Source organism: Mytilus galloprovincialis, chromosome 4 (genome assembly GCF_965363235.1).
Source record: "Mytilus galloprovincialis chromosome 4, xbMytGall1.hap1.1, whole genome shotgun sequence".
NCBI classification, from domain to species: Eukaryota; Metazoa; Mollusca; class Bivalvia; order Mytilida; family Mytilidae; genus Mytilus; species Mytilus galloprovincialis.
Genome location: NC_134841.1, coordinates 624,798 through 636,900, shown reverse-complemented (window position 1 = coordinate 636,900; position 12,103 = coordinate 624,798). Strand labels below are relative to the sequence as shown.

The 12,103-nt window shown below is 32.7% G+C and overlaps 1 protein-coding gene across 1 annotated transcript in view; it reads right to left on the bottom strand.

Annotated features, from left to right (window-relative positions):
- LOC143071076 (hephaestin-like) overlaps window positions 1–12,103 on the bottom strand; it is a 127,539-nt gene that overhangs the window by 82,768 nt on the left and 32,668 nt on the right. The window lies entirely within an intron of this gene.

The following is a 12,103-nucleotide window of genomic DNA, read 5'->3' as shown; positions in this document are numbered from 1 at the left end:
AAACAGGACAGTTTTATTTTTGAATTCTCTTAAATGTGATTAAATGTTTTCAAAAGTTTGGTTTTTATCGAAATACAAAGGATTTCCTAACCCGAGAATAACCAGATTACTTAAGTGTTATTTGGTAAAACTTTCCGGTAATTAATTTCCTCAACGTTCTCGTACTTCCAATTGTTTTTCCTGTTGTCGTTGATAAGTCTTTCGTAGACTGAAGAGTGTACACTTTGTAATATTTGGATAAAATTATCTATGACATCTATGAGGAGTTATTTTAGCTAAATAAATAAAATTATACTCTGTTTTTTGTTTGTTTGTTTGTTTATTTCTTATTGCCTGTAATTTTGTGTTACATTACAAAAATCAGAGTGTTTGTTTGTTGAAGTAGGCCGTAATCATGGAGTAAATAGGTGAGATAGAAAGTGTACTCTTTGTGCTTTGAATACCACTTTAGATGAATTCCATTTTTTTAGAATGTGAATGCTATAAAGACTTAAGGAGACAGTTTATTAAACCTTATTATTATAGACGTCCATCGTCGTTTAAATTAGTTCATCTTCTCGGCAATGAAATTGTCAAAGATTTTCTTAATCTATGTAAATTCTTGTGTAATGAATTTAATCATAGGACCCAACTTCTCTGATGTATTATGTCGTGTTGTGTTATAAAAATATATATTTGTACAATTGCACTGATAAGCATAATTAGCTTAAAGTAATAAAGAATTGAATTAAGTTTCTTTGCTGGTTTTTTAGCCATGCTCTGTTTACTATCCATTTCTAAGTACTGAGAAATTAACAATGGATCCAAATCGCAATTATCAAACGAACACATTTTCTATTGAACGATGAAATTTGGATTTTTGACGCCCAATACGCGAAAAAAGGAATGTGTTTTTAATTTGATAGAGTTTATTTTGTATATACACATGTATTTGTTTGTCTTGAGATTGTAGCACAGTGATGACTGCTGTAACCATATTTCGACTATTTTACCGATTATGTCTGTTTTGTTCACGCATCGTTGTAAATACATGTACATGTATAACGGAATTTGATGCGACTGTCATAAAAGTGAGTGGTTTAGCGTTCTAAAACCAGGTTCAATCCACCATTTTTTACATCTAAAAATGCCTGTACCAAGTCAGTGATATGACATTTGTTGTCCATTCGTTTCATGTGTTTTATCCTTTGAATTTGCCATTTGATTTGGGACTTTCCATTTTAAATTTTACTTGGAGTTCAGTATTTTTGTGATTTTACTTTTTTCTAAATGTATCTTAATTATTTCTATGTAAACATATATCTATTCGATCTGTAACAATCTACTTCGGCTAACGTATCATTAAATTAAAACAATTCAAAGGTTATGTTTTTTCATGATATTTTCATGTTGAATTTGTTTTACACTTAGTCTAATGCATAATTTTTTTATATCTTGTTACTTCTAAAATTGTCTATATCATAGAAAGTCACAAAACCTGAATGAAAATAATTACTACAAGTATAATCATTATAATGATTTTAAGCAGGATAAGTCAATCATGATAATGATTTAAAGCAGAATAGAACAGTGGACTCATGATTATGATTTAAAGCAGGATAAATAAACTCATTATAGATACCAGGACTAAATTTTCTATATACGCCAGACGCGCTTTCGTCTACAAAAAGACTCATTAGTGACGCTCGAATCCAAAAAAAGTTAAAAAAAAAAAAGGCCAAATAAAGTACAAAGTTGAAGAGCATTGAGGACCAAAATTCCTAAAAGTTTTACCAAATCCAGCTAAGGTAATCTGTGCCTGAAGTAGAAAAGCTTTAGTATTTCAAAAATTCAAAATTTTGTAAACAGTTAATTTATAGATATACCCATTTCAATGATAATTCATGTCAGCACATAAAGTGCTGACTACTGGGTTGGTGATACCCTCGGGGAAATAAATCTCAACCAGCAGTGGCATCCACCCAGTGGTTGTAAATAAACTCATCATAGATACCAGGACTAAATTTTCTATATACGCCAGACGCGCTTTCGTCTACAAAAAGACTCATCAGTGACGCTCGAATCAAAAAGAGTTAAAAAGGCCAAATAAAGTACAAAGTTGAAGAGCATTGAGGACCAAAATTTCTAAAAGTGTTGCCAAATCCAGCTAAGGTAATCTATGCCTGAAGTAGAAAATCCGTAGTATTAAATAAAGGCAACAGTAGTATACCGCTCTTCAAAACTCATAAATCCATGGACAAAAAACAAAATCGGGGTAACAAACTAAAACCGAGGGAAACTCATTAAATATAAGAGGAGAACAACGACACAACACTAAAATGTAACACACACAGAAACGGACCAAGCATCAGACAAAATCCCACGAGAATAACAAATATAACATCAAAACCAAATACATGAATTTGGGATAGACAAGTACCGTGACACGTCTTATCAAAATGTTAAATTACACTCAAAAATTAGAGAAAACAAACGACGCAACGTTAAAATGTAACACACACAGAAACGAACAATAATATAACAATGGTCATATTCCTGATTTGGTACAGGACATTTTTAAAGGACAAAATGGTGGGTTGAACCTTGTTTTGTGGTATGCCAAACCTCGCACTTTAATGGCTATGTTAAATATAACATTGAAATGACAACATAATATTACAGGACTACAATACAAATAAATAGGAGAACGTATTAGACAAAGAAACACATGATTAATAAATAACAAAAAGCATCAGGTTTAAAGTTCAATACGTCAAAAACGCGCCTCGTCCACACAAGACTCACCAGTGACGCCCAGATATAAAAGATCGAAAGCGAAAAAAAGTACAAAGTTGTACAGCACTGAAGATCAAAAGTTGAAAAAGGCTGTGTCAAATACGTCTATGTTTTTATGCTTGGAATAAGAACATCCTTATTATTTAAGACAATTAATGCTATTGCAAATAGTAAATTTTATCAAATGAATATAACAGATAAACATAATGAAACTGAAGTATTAACTCATTACAGAAAACAAACACGAATACATAATGCACAGATCAACACAGAATAGACACACCCGACTCAGTCCAGGCCTCAACGCAGTAAATCGTGAAAATGACGTCACATACGATTGTGAAAAGGCATTAAAAATTACGTCACATTTGAATTTATGAAATTTCTGAAACAGCAGAAGAATGAAGTCACATATGAAAAACTATATCTCAAAAGTAAGATAGAATTAGGATTGATTAAAGATTATAATAGAACTAAATACTGATATTGTATTTAAACACAATGCATATTGCAATAATTATTAATAGCAATTAACTATAATATATATATATGTCCAGTTTGTTATGAATCCAACTTCAAACGTACATTATCGTACAGATTACGTTGACCAAAATTAAATCTAATAAATGACGGCGGTGATTAATTTTTCTCTCCATAACACATAAATATAATAGAAAAGACGTCAACACATTTGACAAAATCCGATGAGAATTACAAATATAACATTAAACAGTTAAACTAAATACATGAATTTGGGATAGACAAGTACCGTAACACGTCTTATAGTAATGCGAATTCACACTCAGCAAAACAGTCACAATCGGGAACAAGTCACGTTTGGTAATTAAAAGATTAGACGACATAATGACAAACCACAATCTACCATGTGGTAAAAATGTCCTTAGCTAGTTTGGTTAAAGACACATCGTATGGATCCACCAATTCGTGATGGTGTCCATAAAATTTACGAAGTGTCAATTTTAATCTGTCCTCCTCATAACTTTGTTGGAGTAGTTTCTGCGTAAGGAGCACACTCCTGTATATAAAGTCCGTATAGTGTGAACAAGCACGTGAATAACGTATCAAATGTGATATGTAAACACTATACGAAGGGGCAGATGGTACGTTACTGCTGAAAAATGGGAAATTGATAATTCAGAAGTTGAAATCGTCCCGTTTGTCATAGATTTTCGTGTGAAGTTGTCCATCTACGTCAATATTGAGGAAAAGATCAAGGTATGAAGCAGTCCTTCTAGTATCAGTAGTATCCTTAATTTCAAGTTCACTGGGATATATGAGCTGTAAGTATTGGCTGAAGTATGGGTTATTCAATGATAGAACATCATCAATATATCGGAAAGTAAAATTGAAGAATTTCGCAAGGTACTTTTTTTTTGTCTTTTAGAAGGTTCTGAATGAATTCTGCTTCATACGAGTACAAAAACAAAGCAGCCAGCAGGGGTGCACAATTAGTACCCATTGGAATACCGATTATCTGTTGAAATATAAATCCTCCAAACTCAACAAATATATTGTCGATCAAAAAGTCCAGCATTTTGATAATATCATCTTGAGTATATTTTCCGGAAGATTCAGTGTGATTCATCACAAAATATGAATTATTGTAACCCAAAACAAGAAATTTGTATCGACGATTCCCATTTTTATAGAAAAAGCTCTGTTTCATGAGATGGTGAAGTCGATCTTTCAACTTAGCATGGGGAATAGTAGTATATAGCGTAGAAAAATCAAAAGTTTTTATGTTGCTACAAAATTGCAAAGATTGTGATCGAAGGTTAAGCAGTAGATCTTTGGAATTTTTGAGAATTCACATCTGGTTAACACCACTGGAGAATATATCTCCTCACAATATTTTTGAAGCCCATCTTTAACTGTAGAAAGAATAGTAGTCAGTACTTTAGAAAGATGTTTAGTCGAACATTTTGAAGAACCAGCTATGTATCGTTCTTTATATGGAGTTTAAAGACAGTAGACTCATGATTATGATTTAAAGCAGGATGAGACAGTAGACTCGTGATTATGATTTAAAGCAGGATAAGACAGTAGACTCATGATTATGATTTAAAGCAGGATAAGACAGTAGACTCATGATAATGATTAGAAACAAGCTTAGCAAGTAAAATTACGATAATTATTTAAATCAAGAACATAAAGTATAATCATGTTGATGATTTGAAGCAGTATCATCCAGTAGTGGACGATATATAAGAAAATATGTATGTAGGTATGTATAAACTATTCAAAATAGAATTAATGACTACAGGTTAAGATCGATCGGTAATATTGATTACGCACCGATCAATTGGAAATCACATACCATACACAACCAAGCATTTTACGGGACTCGGAAAAACAGCCTTCATAACTAAATACAAATATTTAACTTTCAGAAAGGTAAAAGCAGAACAATAAATTCCATTCAGGAGTCAACTTCAACGTCATTTAGATTGGAACGTCGTATAAAAATTGAATTTGTAAATTCTGTCAAACTACAGTACATAGAACCTTTAAAGCATTTGTTTTTCTACCAACTATCTGTATAAATAACCTTTGACGCATTGGTTGTTTTACAAAACTTCTGTACATATATTTTTTTTATAGCAATAACCAAACTGTTGTATACAACCATTATAGCATTCGATTGTTCTGTTAAACTTATATATATAGAACATTTAGAGCATTGGTTGTTTTACCAAACTGCTGTATAAAACTTTATAGCATTAGGTTGTTCTGTCAAACTTATGTACATAGCATCTTTAGAGCATTGGTTATTTGTTAAACTTCTGTATATAGAACATTCAGGGCATTGTTTGTTTTACCAAACTGCTGCATAAAACCTTCATAAATTTTTGGTTGTTCTGTTAAACTTCTGTGCATAGAACCTTTAGAGCTTTAGAACATTGGTTGTTTTACCAAATTGATGAAATTAGACTTATAGAGAATTGTCTGTTTTATCAAGCTGATGTAATGAGACCTTTAGAACATTGGTTGTTCTATAAAACTTATATGCATAAATAGTAATCAAAGGTACCAGGATTATAATTTGATACGCCAGACGCGCGTTTCGTCTACATAAGACTCACCAGTGACGCTCATATTAAATTAGTTAAAGAGACAAACAATTACAAAGTTGAAGAGCATGGAGGACCCAAAATTGCTGTAAATAGACTGACTTTTAAAGCAGAGGTTGTAATGTTATTTTTTTAAATTTTAATGTTAAATCGTCAAGCAATGTTTATTCAAATAAGCATATATGTACACAATAACAGAAAAAAACGTGATATTCGATGATTCGATATGTACTTTTATATAGATTTATTTCGTCTTCAAGCCATTGTTCAACTACTAAATTGTCTATTCTTCTTACCAGCACACTTGGTACAATTAAAAACCTGATAATAAATTGTTCAAATAAGGCCTTCGAAAATAGTGGAATAAATTACTTTTGGAGTGACAAGAACTCGTTGGAAGTACTTGATAAATTGCATGCTTATATTGGTGATTTTGAATCTGTTCAGAGTTTTGATTTTTCTACCCTGTATACCACATTGCCTCACATTCTCATTAAGAAAAAATTCACACACCTAATTAAATGAACATTCAAAAAATCAGAATGTGAATATATATGTTCAAACTCTTTTAGGTCATTTTTTAGTAACAATAAACAAAAAAACTATGTTAATTGGACATGCTTTGACACTATATATGCCCTTGAATTTTTACTAGATAACATTTTTGTTCGCTTTGGGGATTCCGTATATCGTCAGATTATCGGAATTCCAATGGGGACTAACTGTGCACCACTTATTGCGGACCTGTTTTTGTATTGTTATGAGTTACAATTTATGACAAAAATAAGCAAAGACCCATCGAAACAACATCTGATAAACAAATTTAATAATACTTTTAGATATTTGGATGATATTTTGGCTCTCAATAATGACGACTTCAGTATGTATATTAATGAAATTTATCCTGTTGAACTAACTTTAAATAAAGCTAATACTAACAATAACCACTGCCCTTTTCTCGATCTTGATATCTATATCACTAATGGAAAGCTGAATACTAAAATTTATGATAAAAGGGATGATTTTTCATTTCCTATCGTTAAGTATCCGTTTTTAGATGGTGACGTTCCCTTGTCACCATCTTACGGTGTTTATATATCTCAACTTGTACGATTCGCTCGTGTATGTAACAATGTTTTAGATTTTAACGAGAGAAATTTATGTATTACTGAAAAATTATTACACCAGGGTTTTCGATATCACAAACTAGTCAAAACATTTACTAAATTTTATCATCGGTATAAAGACATCATTCGTAAATATAGCTCAACATGCAGACTTCTAATACGTTCAGGTATTTCACATCCAATTTTTTATGGTAATATTCTTTATAAAGCACAAAGGTGTCAGTATTCACCTCAGAAACTTACAAAACCTTTGAATAGACTTATTAAGAAGGGATATAATTACGATACTGTTGTCAAGTCATTAAAGATTGCATATTTTGGCGTTAATATTGAGTCACTGATAAGGTCTTTGCATCGGAACTAAACACATTTATTCTTAAAACAGTTGTTGGCATGACACGGGTTATGTTCTTCTCATATATGTTATGATGGTATGATACTAAACCCCTAACGGGAAGGATTGTGCCTGATGTTCATATGATGAAATCATAATCTTTCAGTCAGTTTAGTTGAAGTCTGGAGCTGGCATGTCAGTTAACTGCTAGTAGTCTGTTGTTATTTATGTATTATTGTCATTTTGTTTATTTTCTTTGGTTACATCTTCTGACATCAGACTCGGATTTCTCTTGAACTGAATTTTAATGTGCGTATTGTTATGCGTTTACTTTACTACATTGATTAGAGGTATAGGGGGAGGGTTGAGATCTCACAAACATGTTTAACCCCGCCGCATTTTTGCGCCTGTCCCAAGTCAGGAGCCTCTGGCCTTTGTTAGTCTTGTATTATTTTAATTTTAGTTTCTTGTGTACAATTTGGAAATTAGTATGGCGTTCATTATCACTGGACTAGTATATATTTGTTTAGGGGCCAGCTGAAGGACGCCTCCGGGTGCGGGAATTTCTCGCTACATTGAAGACCTGTTGGTGACCCTCTGCTGTTGTTTTTTATTTGGGCGGGTTGTTGTCTCTTTGACACATTCCCCATTTCCATTCTCAATTTTATTTTGTATTATTTTAAAGTTCGATGTATAATATTGCTGACACTAGTTGGTTTTATTTGTAGCAAACTAACTGTTCCCGTGTCAGATGATAAATAAAGCATCACAAACTCACACTTCAATGTATTTACCATTGACATATTAACTTTCGTCTGCTTGTTTTGTTCACACATCGATGTCAATATATGGAATTTTATGCGACTGTCATACAAGTTAGAGATTTAGCTAGCTATATAATACCAGGTTGAATTCACCATTTTCTACATAAGAATTGCTTGTACCAAGTCAGGAATATGACAGTTGGTATCCATTTGATGTGTTTGAACTTTTGATTTTGACATCTAGTTTTTCCTTTTTTAATTTTCATCGGAGTTTAGTATTATTGTGATTTTAAATATTAAAATGATAGACATGTTTTATTTGTCACTGCTCTACTGTCGACCAACAATAAGTAATTAAAAGCAACCACCTTCCAAAATACAATATTGATAATACATAAACAAATGTGACACAATAGAAATATGATGCATAAAGATGTATCACTTGGTGTACTGGAAAAAAATGATTTATTATGTTTGCAATGTTATTTTTTTCAAATGATATTTTGGAAAATATGATAAATGTGTGATTGCATGCTGATTAGGGAAATTTATCTTAATTTGTATTATGTTATTGTTATAAATGATCTTGATCTTTTTTATTTACAAAGGGAAATTTAGATAAATGTTCTTCATTTTTAAATGTTTATTTTTTAATGAATATCATTATGATATGTGGTTAGCTGAAAAACAGACAACGCATTTACTTAACAAATATTTGAGGGCTTTCATTTTATGTTATATTTAGATTTTGTAATTAATAGAATCACTGCATACATATTTATCAAAAGATATATTTAAGTTGAAGGAATTCACGTAAGCATACTATTTGTCTTTGCAATTAATTAAAACACAATTATTTCGTAAGAGAAACAAAACCATGTACCAGTCATTGCATAAGGAATTAACATCCGTAAGGAAGAAACAAAACCATGTACCAGCCAATGCATAAGGAATTAACATCCTTAAGGAAGAAAGAAAACCATGTACCGGTCAATGCATAAGGAATTAACATCCTTAAGGAAGAAAGAAAACCATGTACCAGTCAATGCATAAGGAATTAACATCCGTAAGGAAGAAAGAAAACAATGTACCAGTCAATGCATAAGGAATTAACATCCGTAAGGAAGAAAGAAAACCATGTACCAGTCAATGCATAAGGATTTAACATCCGTAAGGAAGAAAGAAAACAATGTACCAGTCAATGCATAAGGAATTAACATCCGTAAGGAAGAAACAAAACCATGTACCAGCCAATGCATAAGGAATTAACATCCGTAAGGAAGAAAGAAAACCATGTACCAGTCAATGCATAAGGAATTAACATCCGTAAGGAAGAAACAAAACCATGTACCAGCCAATGCATAAGGAATTAACATCCGTAAGGAAGAAAGAAAACCATGTACCAGTCAATGCATAAGGAATTAACATCCGTAAGGAAGAAAGAAAACAATGTACCAGTCAATGCATAAGGAATTAACATCCGTAAGGAAGAAAGAAAACCATGTACCAGTCAATGCATAAGGATTTAACATCCGTAAGGAAGAAAGAAAACAATGTACCAGTCAATGCATAAGGAATTAACATCCGTAAGGAAGAAACAAAACCATGTACCAGTCAATGTATAAGGACTTAACATCCTTAAGGAAGAAAGAAAACCATGTACCAGTCAATGCATAAGGAATTAACATCCTTAAGGAAAGAAAACCATGTACCCGTCAATGCATAAGGAATTAACATCCTTAAGGAAAGAAAACCATGTACCAGTCAATGCATAAGGACTTAACATCCGTAAGGAAGAAAGAAAACCATGTACCAGTCAATGCATAAGGACTTAACATCCGTAAGGAAGAAACAAAACCATGTACCAGTCAATGCATAAGGAATTAACATCCGTAAGGAAGAAAGAAAACCATGCACCAGTCAATGCATAAGGACTTAACATCCTTAAGGAAGAAAGAAAACCATGTACCAGTCAATGCATAAGGAATTAACATCCGTAAGGAAGAAAGAAAACCATGTACCAGTCATTGCATAAGGAATTAACATCCTTAAAGAAGAAAGAAAACCATGTACCAGTCAATGCATAAGGAATTAACATCCTTAAGGAAGAAACAAAACCATGTACCAGTCAATGCATAAGGAATTAACATCCTTAAGGAAGAAACAAAACCATGTACCAGTCAATGCATAAGGAATTAACATCCGTAAGGAAGAAAGAAAACCATGTACCAGTCAATGCATAAGGACTTAACATCCGTAAGGAAGAAAGAAAACCATGCACCAGTCAATGCATAAGGAATTAACATCCGTAAGGAAGAAACAAAACCATGTACCAGTCAATGCATAAGGAATTAACATCCTTAAGGAAGAAAGAAAACCATGTACCAGTCAATGCATAAGGAATTAACATCCGTAAGGAAAAAAGAAAACCATGTACCAGTCAATGCATAAGGAATTAACATCCGTAAGGAAGAAACAAAACCATGTACCAGTCAATGCATAAGGAATTAACATCCGTAAGGAAAAAAGAAAACCATGTACCAGTCAATGCATAAGGAATTAACATCCTTAAGGAAGAAAGAAAACCATGTACCAGTCAATGCATAAGGAATTAACATCCTTAAGGAAGAAAGAAGACCATGTACCAGTCAATGCATAAGGAATTAACATCCGTAAGGAAGAAACAAAACCATGTACCAGTCAATGCATAAGGAATTAACATCCGTAAGGAAGAAACAAAACCATGTACCAGTCATTGCATAAGGAATTAACATCCTTAAGGAAGAAAGAAAACCATGTACCAGTCAATGCATAAGGAATTAACATCCTTAAGGAAGAAAGAAAACCATGTACCAGTCAATGCATAAGGACTTAACATCCGTAAGGAAGAAACAAAACCATGTACCAGTCAATGCATAAGGAATTAACATCCTTAAGGAAGAAAGAAAACCATGTACCGGTCAATGCATAAGGAATTAACATCCTTAAGGAAGAAAGAAAACCATGTACCAGTCATTGCATAAGGACTTAACATCCTTAAGGAAGAAACAAAACCATGTACCAGTCAGTGCATAAGGAATTAACATCCGTAAGGAAGAAAGAAAACCATGCACCAGTCAATGCATAAGGACTTAACATCCTTAAGGAAGAAAGAAAACCATGTACCAGTCAATGCATAAGGAATTAACATCCGTAAGGAAGAAACAAAACCATGTACCAGTCAATGCATAAGGACTTAACATCCTTAAGGAAGAAACAAAACCATGTACCAGTCAATGCATAAGGAATTAACACCCGTAAGGAAGAAAGAAAACCATGTACCAGTCAATGCATAAGGAATTAACATCCTTAAGAAAGAAACAAAACCATGTACCAGTCAATGCATAAGGAATTAACATCCTTAAGGAAGAAACAAAACCATGTACCAGCCAATGCATAAGGAATTAACATCCGTAAGGAAAAAAGAAAACCATGTACCAGTCAATGCATAAGGAATTAACATCCGTAAGGAAGAAACAAAACCATGTACCAGTCAATGCATAAGGAATTAACATCCTTAAGGAAGAAAGAAAACCATGTACCAGTCAATGCATAAGGAATTAACATCCTTAAGGAAGAAAGAAAACCATGTACCAGTCAATGCATAAGGAATTAACATCCTTAAGGAAGAAAGAAAACCATGTACCAGTCAATGCATAAGGACTGAACATCCGTAAGGAAGAAACAAAACCATGTACCAGCCAATGCATAAGAAATTAACATCCTTAAGAAAGACACAAAACCATGTACCAGTCAATGCATAAGGAATTAACATCCGTAAGGAAGAAAGAAAACCATGTACCAGTCAATGCATAAGGAATTAACATCCTTAAGGAAGAAAGAAAACCATGTACCAGTCATTGCATAAGGAATTAACATCCGTAAGGAAGAAAGAAAACCATGTACCAGTCAATGCATAAGGACTTAACATCCGTAAGGAAGAAAGAAAAGCACACAAATGATAATTAAACT